Source organism: Schistocerca gregaria, chromosome 2 (genome assembly GCF_023897955.1).
Source record: "Schistocerca gregaria isolate iqSchGreg1 chromosome 2, iqSchGreg1.2, whole genome shotgun sequence".
Taxonomy (NCBI): Eukaryota; Metazoa; Arthropoda; class Insecta; order Orthoptera; family Acrididae; genus Schistocerca; species Schistocerca gregaria.
The window spans coordinates 535,939,581-535,952,341 of NC_064921.1; positions in this window are offsets into that span (position 1 = coordinate 535,939,581).

A 12,761-nucleotide genomic window follows, 5' to 3' on the forward strand; every position below is an offset into this window, starting at 1 on the left:
TTCGCTGCTTACAATTTCTTTAATTTATTTATTAATCTTGTAAAGTCAATATAGGTTTCCAAACACAGAAACCCACATTCATTTTTAATTGAATAGTCATTCTCATATATTCCACTTTTAATTATGATTACTGTGATTTTATATCCAATATTGATAACTTCAGCATTTTTCACGTTCTCAGTAACCGATTAAACTTAAATTTTTTCAAGTGAGTTTGCAGTCAGAACTGATATCAGAAAGAGCACACTCAGGAGGTGTTCGTGGCTGGAAATCTGCGCCGATACGGCGAGGGCAATGGATGAAGCAGGAAATAAGGCAAGGCGGCGAGGCCAACGACCAATTCGACGGGCGAGTCTTTCTAAGTGAGGGTGCGTAATGCGTCTATTAATAGCTTTTTTCTGATTGCCGGTTGTAAACAACTGTATTTTATTACTATAATGTTACGATTTGTTCTGACACTTGATACAGGTACTATTCTCACTTGATTACTTATCCTGTCTGACAAGTCGCGTGGAAGTTATATTAAAATCTACCACGGGAAGTGATGGAAAGTATGAACAACATTCCACGTGGCTTTCCTCTATGTTCAGTTTTGTGGCGATCTGTAAACGTGAATAGGAATCTAAATTAAATAGGTGTACAACATTAAATTCCAAGTTCGGTTTCCGTGTCTGGTATGCACCGCGAAAACTAATGTCACAGAAACGTTCTAGAATGTAGAGAGATATAGCTATTGCAAGACACAGTTTTAGTAACAAAGCGCTTTCGATCTCTATCGGGGATATTTAGTTTCGTGGTCATCACCTAACAAATCCAGTATTCTCTCTCATCCGTGATTTGTTTTATAGAACGTTACTAGCAAAAAACTTATCTGACTTCAGAAAGATCTTATTTACGAATGTTTCGTCAATTTTATTCACTAATGTTCCGTCAAGACTTCAATGGACACGGTATGGGATGTCTCTTGTGCTGAGCCATCAGCATCGTAACTTTCAAGATGCAACTGACAGATTTTTTTTTTTTTTGCATAACAAAGAGTATCTTTTCGTGTCCTCTGTTAATCGCAAAATTTTCTTGTAATTTTTATTGTGATCTCCACGTAAATCGGATTAATTGACGGCGAAAATTCCTATTTCAGTATTACTGTTTGGAATTAGTGATCAGGAACTCGCTACATGACGTGCAATACTAAATCCATATAAAAAAATGGTTCAAATGGCTCTGATCACTATGGGACTTAACAGCTGCGGTCATCAGTCCCGTAGAACTATTTAAACCTAACTAACCTAAGGACATCACAAACATCCCTGCACGAGGCAGGATTCGAACCTGCGACCGTAGCGGTCGCGCGGTTCCAGACTGTAGACTGTAGCGCCTAGAACCGCTCGGGCACACACACACACACACACACACACACATATATATATATATATATATATATATATATATATATATATATATATATATAATGATTCAGCTGCCCCTACCGCTGTTGTTTTATGCGACTCTCAATGTTATAGCTGATCTTCATAAACCACGCACGAGATTTTCATATTCCTCGCTTTCCACGCCCAAACTATCAGTCGTACAGAAAAAATTAACAGGAAATTTTTGTAGGAAATTTAAAGCAGTTAGTAGGAAATTTAATGTATGTTTTCGCTAGAGGACATACTTAGCCTTCACCAGTCACAATATCTGCTATGTTCTTAATGCACTGCCTCCTACCACTGTACGTTTATTTGCGACTGCACAAATTGTTTCCTACATTCTACCTGTCTTCGTCTTCATTGACTGGCCTCATTACGCCGCCGTCTTCGGCGAGCACTTAAAAATTATAAACTTGACGTTTGTGTAAATTTTCTGAATTTTAACAGCATAATACAAACAATTACATCGTTACATTCGTAAGGCCTTCTGGCTACGAAACTACTGTGCTTGTATGCGTTAAGTTTGGATCGAACAGTCAACGTCAGTGGTTTTAGCGTAACGTTTATGAAAGCTTTTTTGGTTTATTACCCTTACGGACACGTTTTAACTTATAATGTTAACTAAGTTGGTGGCGTAGTAGCCCAGTCAATATCAGAAATAGTTCATGTAGCCGAAAATGTTTATTGAGTGGTAGGAAAGAGTGCCACGAACAACGTACTAGCAGTCCTGACTGATGATGGATGAGTGTGGGGTGTTGTTGCGTTTGGAGGGCACTAACAGCTCACGTGTACTGAGCTAGAGAATATGAAAATTTCATACGTGGTTTGTGAAGGCTAGCTACGGCATTGAAGGGTGTATAAAAGACAGCGGTAGAGACAGCTGAATTACCCTATCTATTTACATTTATATATAATACTTATGAAGTGTATTTTTGTGCAACCATACACTTTTTTTTAAGATGGAACGATGTCTATTCTCATTAACAAACTAAACGTAGCGTAAATTAGAAAGTCAGTGGTGTTTCACTATCTGCTAATCTGCTTATTGACTATCAATGCCAGCACCCAGCTACCGTTCTGTTCTGTGAAAACCGCACATCAAGAGCAGTTTCCATTTCCACATTATTTGTGGTGCAAATTTTAAGTGATTATTCCTGTATATAACAGTCTTTCCACAGAAATGTCACGCAGTTTAATCCCTGATGTTTTCTGCACAGCCGTCACTGCACCACTAAGTGGACTATGCCTGTCTTTATACACTAACCATTTTGCGTCCACACTTCACCACCTGACCTGCTGCCCAAGGGAAAGTATGCAATAATGGCTTGCTGTTGCCGCATGTACTTGGAGGTATTAACCAACTTAAAAACATATGACTTCTAATAGCTATAATTATTAGTCTGCAAATGACGTAAATATAGGCGTAATGTTGTTGAGTATGCCGTCTTCAGCCACCAATAATACCTGTTAGGGTATAACGGGTACTGCAGTGGTGCAGTGACGACCATGCAGAAAACATCAGGCAGTAAATTATGTGACGTGTCTGTGGGAGGACAGACATAGAGAAGAAACAACCAACACACTGAAGTGCGTACATATTAAGGAACCACATATTAAAATATCTGAACTTATACCCTTTCCGCCCAGTATATGTTGACATCAGCTGCTTAGTATTCGATTCACATTTACAGAGCGCCACAAAACTATTGGGCAACTTACGTCAATATAACATATTTCCAATATTTACAAGCTGCAGAGCGATCCTTGTTCAAGATCTTCTCATTCTTGTTTCGCAGACCATGTTGTGTTAGAACCCCCCCTCCGACATTCGTTTAAAGCGATTCAGGGACACCACAGAAAATCTGGGTCTGGATCGGTAGCTGTGACTTCTAACACCTAGATTTAGGTTATCTGTGGTATTACTAAATCGATCGATTAACCAGGATGTTCCACTGGAAATAACGCAGTCGATTTCTTTCCCTTTCCTTGTACTATCCGAGCTACTGCTCCTCTCTAACGATCTTTGCGTCGATCTGAAACCTAATATTTCTTCTCTTATCATCCTTCTTCAACATCGTTAACGGTAGTTATTTCTTTCATTCACGTGTAGCAGCTGTTGTACGTTGTGAGCCAAGGACTGAAAGACACACGCGCGAGGCTTGAGATAGCAGCCCCGTAGAGGACGTGATCCGCAATACGGCGGCTCGAATGACGCAGCTGTTCCCCAGCCGGCGTATTCCAGGTTCAGCACGCCGCCCATTGTTTTCTTCCGGCTTGCTCTGCTGTTTGCTTCGTGCCATTATTTCACAGCACGGCTCCAGTAGTAAAAAAACTCGTCCAGACGGCAGCTGTTACCAGCCACAGGCTCGTAACAGGAGAAAAGTCACGCATCTGCCGTTAAATTGCATCTGTTTACTGCCAACTTGTTATACGATTTAAGACAAAAAATTATTTTCAAGAGGTAATTTCGGATAAGTTCGAAAGAACTACAGTCCAGCCTTCCTAACGTACTCTCTAGGTTTTCTATCAGTCAAACTGAACCTTGCTCAGAACAGACAACTTTGAATCGAAATCGACTCTTTCTTCCCCGACACTGTAATTCACTATTCCCGTGCCGGACTGCTGGTAAAAATCAAGATTTCGCAAATTTTGGCAGGTCATCTGCTATCTCTTTCTTCTATCAGCATTTCCTATCCGAGGTGCAAACTGAAGATAGCAGTGCGGGTTGTTCCAGAACTTGTCCCTTTGCTGCTATCTTCAGCCAGTTCACTGCAAGCTGGGAGCCCGTTAAGAAAGCTCTCAACTGGGAATATTTGATGGAGGATTTTCAGGTCCAGTATTTACCTTACAACGCAGTAGCGCTCTTATAAGGAGATCTTTGATTAATTCTTCTGTTGATTTGCTCGCAATTCCGTAGTTAGCATCGTGTTGCAGCGTTAGCGCGTCAATGATTGCGTACAATGCGTTGTCTTCCGGATGTTTGGAACAACCTCTTATCGACAAACGAGATATACCCTACCTGAATTCGGTTCGAGAACCGATATCCAATTACAATGCGAACAATATGATTGCCGGCCGGGGTAGCCGAGCGGTTTTAGGCGCTACAGTCTGGAACCGCGCGACCGCTACGGTCGCAGGTTCGAATCCTGCCTCGGTCATGAATGTGTGTGGTGTCCTTAGGTTAGTTAGGTTTAAGTAGTTCTAAGTTCTAGGGGACTGATGACCTCAGAAGTTAAGCCCCATAGCGCTCAGAGACATTTGAACCATTTTTTACAATATGATTGTAGGTGAAGATGAATGTTTTTGGTTGGAAATTTTGTTTTTGGACCCTATTGCCTTAATTCATTCCGTTGTCGCTTTTCACCGCTGCATATATTACCATTCCGGCGTGTTTTGCCTTTTACTCTGGTTGTGTCTGTCTCTGTTGGTATCTGTAAAGCTGAAGTTATAATCAGCAGCTAAAACCGCAGGAGCTAGAAAATCTATAAAATAAAATGGACATCAAAAGAATGTACTAGTGCTCCGGTCAGATACATTGACGTAATTATTCATTACCATAGTCGGAATGTATCTTTCATACTAGGTGGCCCCAACTGCATACGGATTACACAAGTTAACGACATGAGGAATGGAGCGCTGTAGGTGGACTTTTTTCAGAGTGGTATAGGAGCTCAGAGGTGAGTCGTTACAGATACATGTAACTTACATAAGAAATTGAAATGCCTCATTTCTAAATGAAAGCTACAGTGATCAAGAGGCTGCCTGATGCCAAATCAATGATCGTAGCGCTCAACGGAGAATGAGCATTACGAAACGTGTACATTTCTGTGAAGGTAAAAACGTTCCCATGAAGTTGGTTGATGGATTATTACGTGCATTTACATACAATTTTCGCATAAGGTGGACTATTATTTGAATAAACTGAGGACAATTGGTACCTGCCAAGGATTATTTGTAGATGTTAATGTGAAATCTGTGCTGTGTAACAAATGGACGTGGTCTGCTGCTACAAGTTGTAATGGCTGAATGAAACGTACTTGTCGTGAATATAGTCAGTCTGCCACATAATTATCAGAAGAGGACCAACCAATAGTAACGTAAAGCTGGCCAACAGATCGGTCATGGAATGAATGCATGGTTGGTCTTTAAACTAGAATGTCACTAAGCGTGATGACGATCTACGAATTTCACATACTGACTAGTCTGAAAATCCTCTCGCGAGAACTACGACTGTACTGAAACGGTGCATGCTGCAATCTCGGGTATTAAGGGCATTTATATTGGTATAGTATGGTGGCAGTGTCGGCTATAGAACACACTAGCTATATCAGGTGACGCTGGGAGAAATTGGGAAAGTGCTAGATGAACTTCGTTATTAGTGCAGCATAATGACGACGGCTGAAGTGGAGAAGATGTAAAACGATGACTGGCAACGAGAAGAAAAGCCCTTCTGAAAAATAGGAACTTGTTTGTGTGTGTGTGTGTGTGTGTGTGTGTGTGTGTGTGTGTGTGCGTGCGCATGTTTGTATGTCCCACATCTCCTCGTAAACCGCTAGACCGACTTCAACCAGACTTGGTACACTTATCCCTTATTGTCAGGCAACAATCGCTGTGAGGTGAGAACTATCCGCCTACCGTAGTTCAGAAGGTATGACGTCTTAAACAGTGAGATGTGTGAAAACTGGCGCATCATGTATGACGTTTATGTTTATTACTTCTGTGTTGCTAACTCGATTCGGAATAAATGTCTCAGAAGTTATCCACATAAGCTGCCAAATGCATCTACAAAATTGTATAATGGTATCACACATAGTTCAAGAGATATGACATCATATAGACTGAGATGCTTAAAAACCACCGCACTGAGCATGGCGTTTAAATTTGTTACTCCTTGACAACTGACTCTATTCGCAGCACATTTTGCAGACAGTAGTCACATATGCTGCTGAACGTACAAACAAAATTATATCATTACATGACACCCGGACAGGAGCTATGACGCTATAAACACCGAGGAGAGTGAGAAACTGCCGCATCATGCGTGAAGTTTTAATAAATTTATTCTTTGCTACTAAGACACTCCTACAGTTTAGCCAACTTAAGGAAATCCCGGGCACCGTAGAGCTTTTGACAGCTTTCAAATGCATAGCACAAACAGCCGTAGGCGGAAACAAATAGCCGTCTATAGAGCTACGAAGAGGGGTTGTATCAACACCTCGGTGCTGGTTGTTTATGCGAAGCAGCTGTGCCCAGCGCACCAATAATGTCTTAATTTTGATACTGTACCTATACATTACGCGTATTTCTTTGCAGAATTGTTTCATAATTTCGAAGGTGTTTTCATGAATACATGGGAATGAAAGTTTTCTACAGGACACGGCAAACATAGTTTATTATTTGTTTATAAAAAGTTGGTAAAATGAATATTCAAGCAATGCCGCGTTTGTCAACTAGTGTAATATAAATTTAAGTGATAGGTACTCTTTTGTGAAGGTATTTGTCTGAAGTGTAGCCTATTACGTAAGTGAAATGTGAATGATAAGCTGTTCAGACAGAAATTACAATAGAATGCTGGCTATTAGATTGGTAGATTGGATAACTAAAGGGGAAATACGGAATCAAATTGAGGAGAAAACGAACTTATTGCACAAGCTGACTAAAAAAAGGTATCAGTTGATAGGATACTTCGTGAGACATCAGCGAATCTTCAGTTTGGTAATAGAGAGGTGTGTGGGGCTCAGAACTGTAGAGGGAGACCAAACCATGAATACAGCAAGTAGGATAAAATGGGTGTAGATTTTAGTAGCTACGCAGAGACCTTCCATCTGAAACTGTTCCATTGATCAATGTTTGCCTAAAAACAACAATATGGGATTGTGGGTCCGCCTTGGTGCAAAACACTTTTGTTTTATTTATTTCCTTTCCCAAACTAGTTTCAACGACAATATCGCCATCAACAGCACGTTTTTCTTTATTCTAAAACATGCAAAATTAACATCGTTATAAACATCATAAAATATTATTACATGTGTACTGTTTGTTTTCATCTATTGTATTCTGTGAATAGTTTCGTAATACCTTATTTACTTTAAGACTGAGTACGGCTTCTACGTTTGTTGCCGTTATTTCCTGCATATTTTCTGTTTTTTTGTTGCCGTTCTTCCGCATAAAGTAGGTCATCTGCAACTGTGTGAATGGCTGTTATTAAGAAATATGAAAAAAATTAACTTCTACTTCAGTGTTATACTATTGGGAACCGCGGTAGTGTTGTGGATACAGTTTTACGTGTGCACTAGGGTTTTACGTAATTTATCACATACTCGCGGTCATTGTTGGGTTCACAGTTGCTTTTAAACAAAGAAAAAAAATAACTTTTGCACGTTGGTCGTAATTCAAAACATTACGCCATCTTGCTGTTTGCGCGTTTCGAGAGAATTTATAGCATATTGTGAGATGGTTTTGAAAATTGCATCAGAAGTCCTGACGATGGAGACATAAAAAACGAACAGAATTTGCAGATGACATGCTGCATATCGAAGAAACGGTAACAAAAACATAGAAAGTATACTGGAAGTAATGGTAACAAACGTAAAGACCACGCTGTCTTAAAATAAATAAGGTGTTACGATACTATTCACGGAATACTACATCTTGAACCAAACATTACAAATGTGATAATGTTTCATAATGTTTATAAAGATGATAATTTTGCATGTTTTAGAATAAACAAAAAGCCAGTGATGGTGTCAGTATTGCCACTGAACCTAATTTGGAAAAGAAAATAAATAAAACAGAAGTGTTTTCTATCAAGACGGACACATAACTCCATATTGTTAAGAGAATTATCATCGCTTGAAGAGGGAGCTCAGAGAATGAATTGTTATTCTCAGGCAAGAGTATTGGGAATGTTAACTAAATAGCCAATTACAGCTCACCTTCTGGAGTAGCTAAACAAAGTGCTGTCTGAAAAACTCATATCACCTGTATTCACTTCACTTCTACGAAGGGATGACGACAGTATGATTAGACGTTGGAAGGAGTCAGCGGAACATCTGCTCAAGACTTTGCCTTTTACTCTGGTTGTGTCTGTCTCTGTTGGTATCTGTAAAGCTGAAGTTATAATCAGCAGCTAAAACCGCAGGAGCTAGAAAATCTATAAAATAAAATGGACATCAAAAGAATGTACTAGTGCTCCGGTCAGATACATTGACGTAATTATTCATTACCATAGTCGGAATGTATCTTTCATACTAGGTGGCCCCAACTGCATACGGATTACACAAGTTAACGACATGAGGAATGGAGCGCTGTAGGTGGACTTTTTTCAGAGTGGTATAGGAGCTCAGAGGTGAGTCGTTACAGATACATGTAACTTACATAAGAAATTGAAATGCCTCATTTCTAAATGAAAGCTACAGTGATCAAGAGGCTGCCTGATGCCAAATCAATGATCGTAGCGCTCAACGGAGAATGAGCATTACGAAACGTGTACATTTCTGTGAAGGTAAAAACGTTCCCATGAAGTTGGTTGATGGATTATTACGTGCATTTACATACAATTTTCGCATAAGGTGGACTATTATTTGAATAAACTGAGGACAATTGGTACCTGCCAAGGATTATTTGTAGATGTTAATGTGAAATCTGTGCTGTGTAACAAATGGACGTGGTCTGCTGCTACAAGTTGTAATGGCTGAATGAAACGTACTTGTCGTGAATATAGTCAGTCTGCCACATAATTATCAGAAGAGGACCAACCAATAGTAACGTAAAGCTGGCCAACAGATCGGTCATGGAATGAATGCATGGTTGGTCTTTAAACTAGAATGTCACTAAGCGTGATGACGATCTACGAATTTCACATACTGACTAGTCTGAAAATCCTCTCGCGAGAACTACGACTGTACTGAAACGGTGCATGCTGCAATCTCGGGTATTAAGGGCATTTATATTGGTATAGTATGGTGGCAGTGTCGGCTATAGAACACACTAGCTATATCAGGTGACGCTGGGAGAAATTGGGAAAGTGCTAGATGAACTTCGTTATTAGTGCAGCATAATGACGACGGCTGAAGTGGAGAAGATGTAAAACGATGACTGGCAACGAGAAGAAAAGCCCTTCTGAAAAATAGGAACTTGTTTGTGTGTGTGTGTGTGTGTGTGTGTGTGTGTGTGTGTGTGTGCGTGCGCATGTTTGTATGTCCCACATCTCCTCGTAAACCGCTAGACCGACTTCAACCAGACTTGGTACACTTATCCCTTATTGTCAGGCAACAATCGCTGTGAGGTGAGAACTATCCGCCTACCGTAGTTCAGAAGGTATGACGTCTTAAACAGTGAGATGTGTGAAAACTGGCGCATCATGTATGACGTTTATGTTTATTACTTCTGTGTTGCTAACTCGATTCGGAATAAATGTCTCAGAAGTTATCCACATAAGCTGCCAAATGCATCTACAAAATTGTATAATGGTATCACACATAGTTCAAGAGATATGACATCATATAGACTGAGATGCTTAAAAACCACCGCACTGAGCATGGCGTTTAAATTTGTTACTCCTTGACAACTGACTCTATTCGCAGCACATTTTGCAGACAGTAGTCACATATGCTGCTGAACGTACAAACAAAATTATATCATTACATGACACCCGGACAGGAGCTATGACGCTATAAACACCGAGGAGAGTGAGAAACTGCCGCATCATGCGTGAAGTTTTAATAAATTTATTCTTTGCTACTAAGACACTCCTACAGTTTAGCCAACTTAAGGAAATCCCGGGCACCGTAGAGCTTTTGACAGCTTTCAAATGCATAGCACAAACAGCCGTAGGCGGAAACAAATAGCCGTCTATAGAGCTACGAAGAGGGGTTGTATCAACACCTCGGTGCTGGTTGTTTATGCGAAGCAGCTGTGCCCAGCGCACCAATAATGTCTTAATTTTGATACTGTACCTATACATTACGCGTATTTCTTTGCAGAATTGTTTCATAATTTCGAAGGTGTTTTCATGAATACATGGGAATGAAAGTTTTCTACAGGACACGGCAAACATAGTTTATTATTTGTTTATAAAAAGTTGGTAAAATGAATATTCAAGCAATGCCGCGTTTGTCAACTAGTGTAATATAAATTTAAGTGATAGGTACTCTTTTGTGAAGGTATTTGTCTGAAGTGTAGCCTATTACGTAAGTGAAATGTGAATGATAAGCTGTTCAGACAGAAATTACAATAGAATGCTGGCTATTAGATTGGTAGATTGGATAACTAAAGGGGAAATACGGAATCAAATTGAGGAGAAAACGAACTTATTGCACAAGCTGACTAAAAAAAGGTATCAGTTGATAGGATACTTCGTGAGACATCAGCGAATCTTCAGTTTGGTAATAGAGAGGTGTGTGGGGCTCAGAACTGTAGAGGGAGACCAAACCATGAATACAGCAAGTAGGATAAAATGGGTGTAGATTTTAGTAGCTACGCAGAGACCTTCCATCTGAAACTGTTCCATTGATCAATGTTTGCCTAAAAACAACAATATGGGATTGTGGGTCCGCCTTGGTGCAAAACACTTTTGTTTTATTTATTTCCTTTCCCAAACTAGTTTCAACGACAATATCGCCATCAACAGCACGTTTTTCTTTATTCTAAAACATGCAAAATTAACATCGTTATAAACATCATAAAATATTATTACATGTGTACTGTTTGTTTTCATCTATTGTATTCTGTGAATAGTTTCGTAATACCTTATTTACTTTAAGACTGAGTACGGCTTCTACGTTTGTTGCCGTTATTTCCTGCATATTTTCTGTTTTTTTGTTGCCGTTCTTCCGCATAAAGTAGGTCATCTGCAACTGTGTGAATGGCTGTTATTAAGAAATATGAAAAAAATTAACTTCTACTTCAGTGTTATACTATTGGGAACCGCGGTAGTGTTGTGGATACAGTTTTACGTGTGCACTAGGGTTTTACGTAATTTATCACATACTCGCGGTCATTGTTGGGTTCACAGTTGCTTTTAAACAAAGAAAAAAAATAACTTTTGCACGTTGGTCGTAATTCAAAACATTACGCCATCTTGCTGTTTGCGCGTTTCGAGAGAATTTATAGCATATTGTGAGATGGTTTTGAAAATTGCATCAGAAGTCCTGACGATGGAGACATAAAAAACGAACAGAATTTGCAGATGACATGCTGCATATCGAAGAAACGGTAACAAAAACATAGAAAGTATACTGGAAGTAATGGTAACAAACGTAAAGACCACGCTGTCTTAAAATAAATAAGGTGTTACGATACTATTCACGGAATACTACATCTTGAACCAAACATTACAAATGTGATAATGTTTCATAATGTTTATAAAGATGATAATTTTGCATGTTTTAGAATAAACAAAAAGCCAGTGATGGTGTCAGTATTGCCACTGAACCTAATTTGGAAAAGAAAATAAATAAAACAGAAGTGTTTTCTATCAAGACGGACACATAACTCCATATTGTTAAGAGAATTATCATCGCTTGAAGAGGGAGCTCAGAGAATGAATTGTTATTCTCAGGCAAGAGTATTGGGAATGTTAACTAAATAGCCAATTACAGCTCACCTTCTGGAGTAGCTAAACAAAGTGCTGTCTGAAAAACTCATATCACCTGTATTCACTTCACTTCTACGAAGGGATGACGACAGTATGATTAGACGTTGGAAGGAGTCAGCGGAACATCTGCTCAAGACTTTTTTTCCAGAAGCAGTCGCTGCTACAAACATTGTGAGCCACACTCGTTTTCGTATTGAAGTGTATACTGAATGTCAGAACAACGTTCCTATGTTCCCTTTTACGGAGGAAGATGTAGTCTCCGTCTTCTCTTTAAATGAAGAAGGGGAAAGCTCCAGATCACGACAACATTTATCCAAATGTCGTGCAGCATGCAGCTCCGCAGATAGTGCCTCATTTAACATTTATTTCATCTATCCCTTAATGTTAAACACAATCATCGTTACATGAATATAACGACCACATATTTCACGGATGCCTAGTTTCTACTTTTACTTCTTTTATTGGCATTCGCAACGTATTTATTGTTACTGTAGGCAATTAAGTGGACAGACAATATGTTGTGTACAGTTCACAATATTTTTCCATAGCGCGTATCAGTAAACTGAACAAGTGACGCTCTACTTCAGACTGGGCGACTCGAATTCTACCGAATTCCATAAAACCATTGGGCTTCCTTCAGGAACTTTAATATTCCAAATTGTGTGCTGTAACTTATATTTTACCGTGTCTGGGCGGAGAACGTGAGGAAAATTTAGTTAGTTAGAGTTAATTTAATA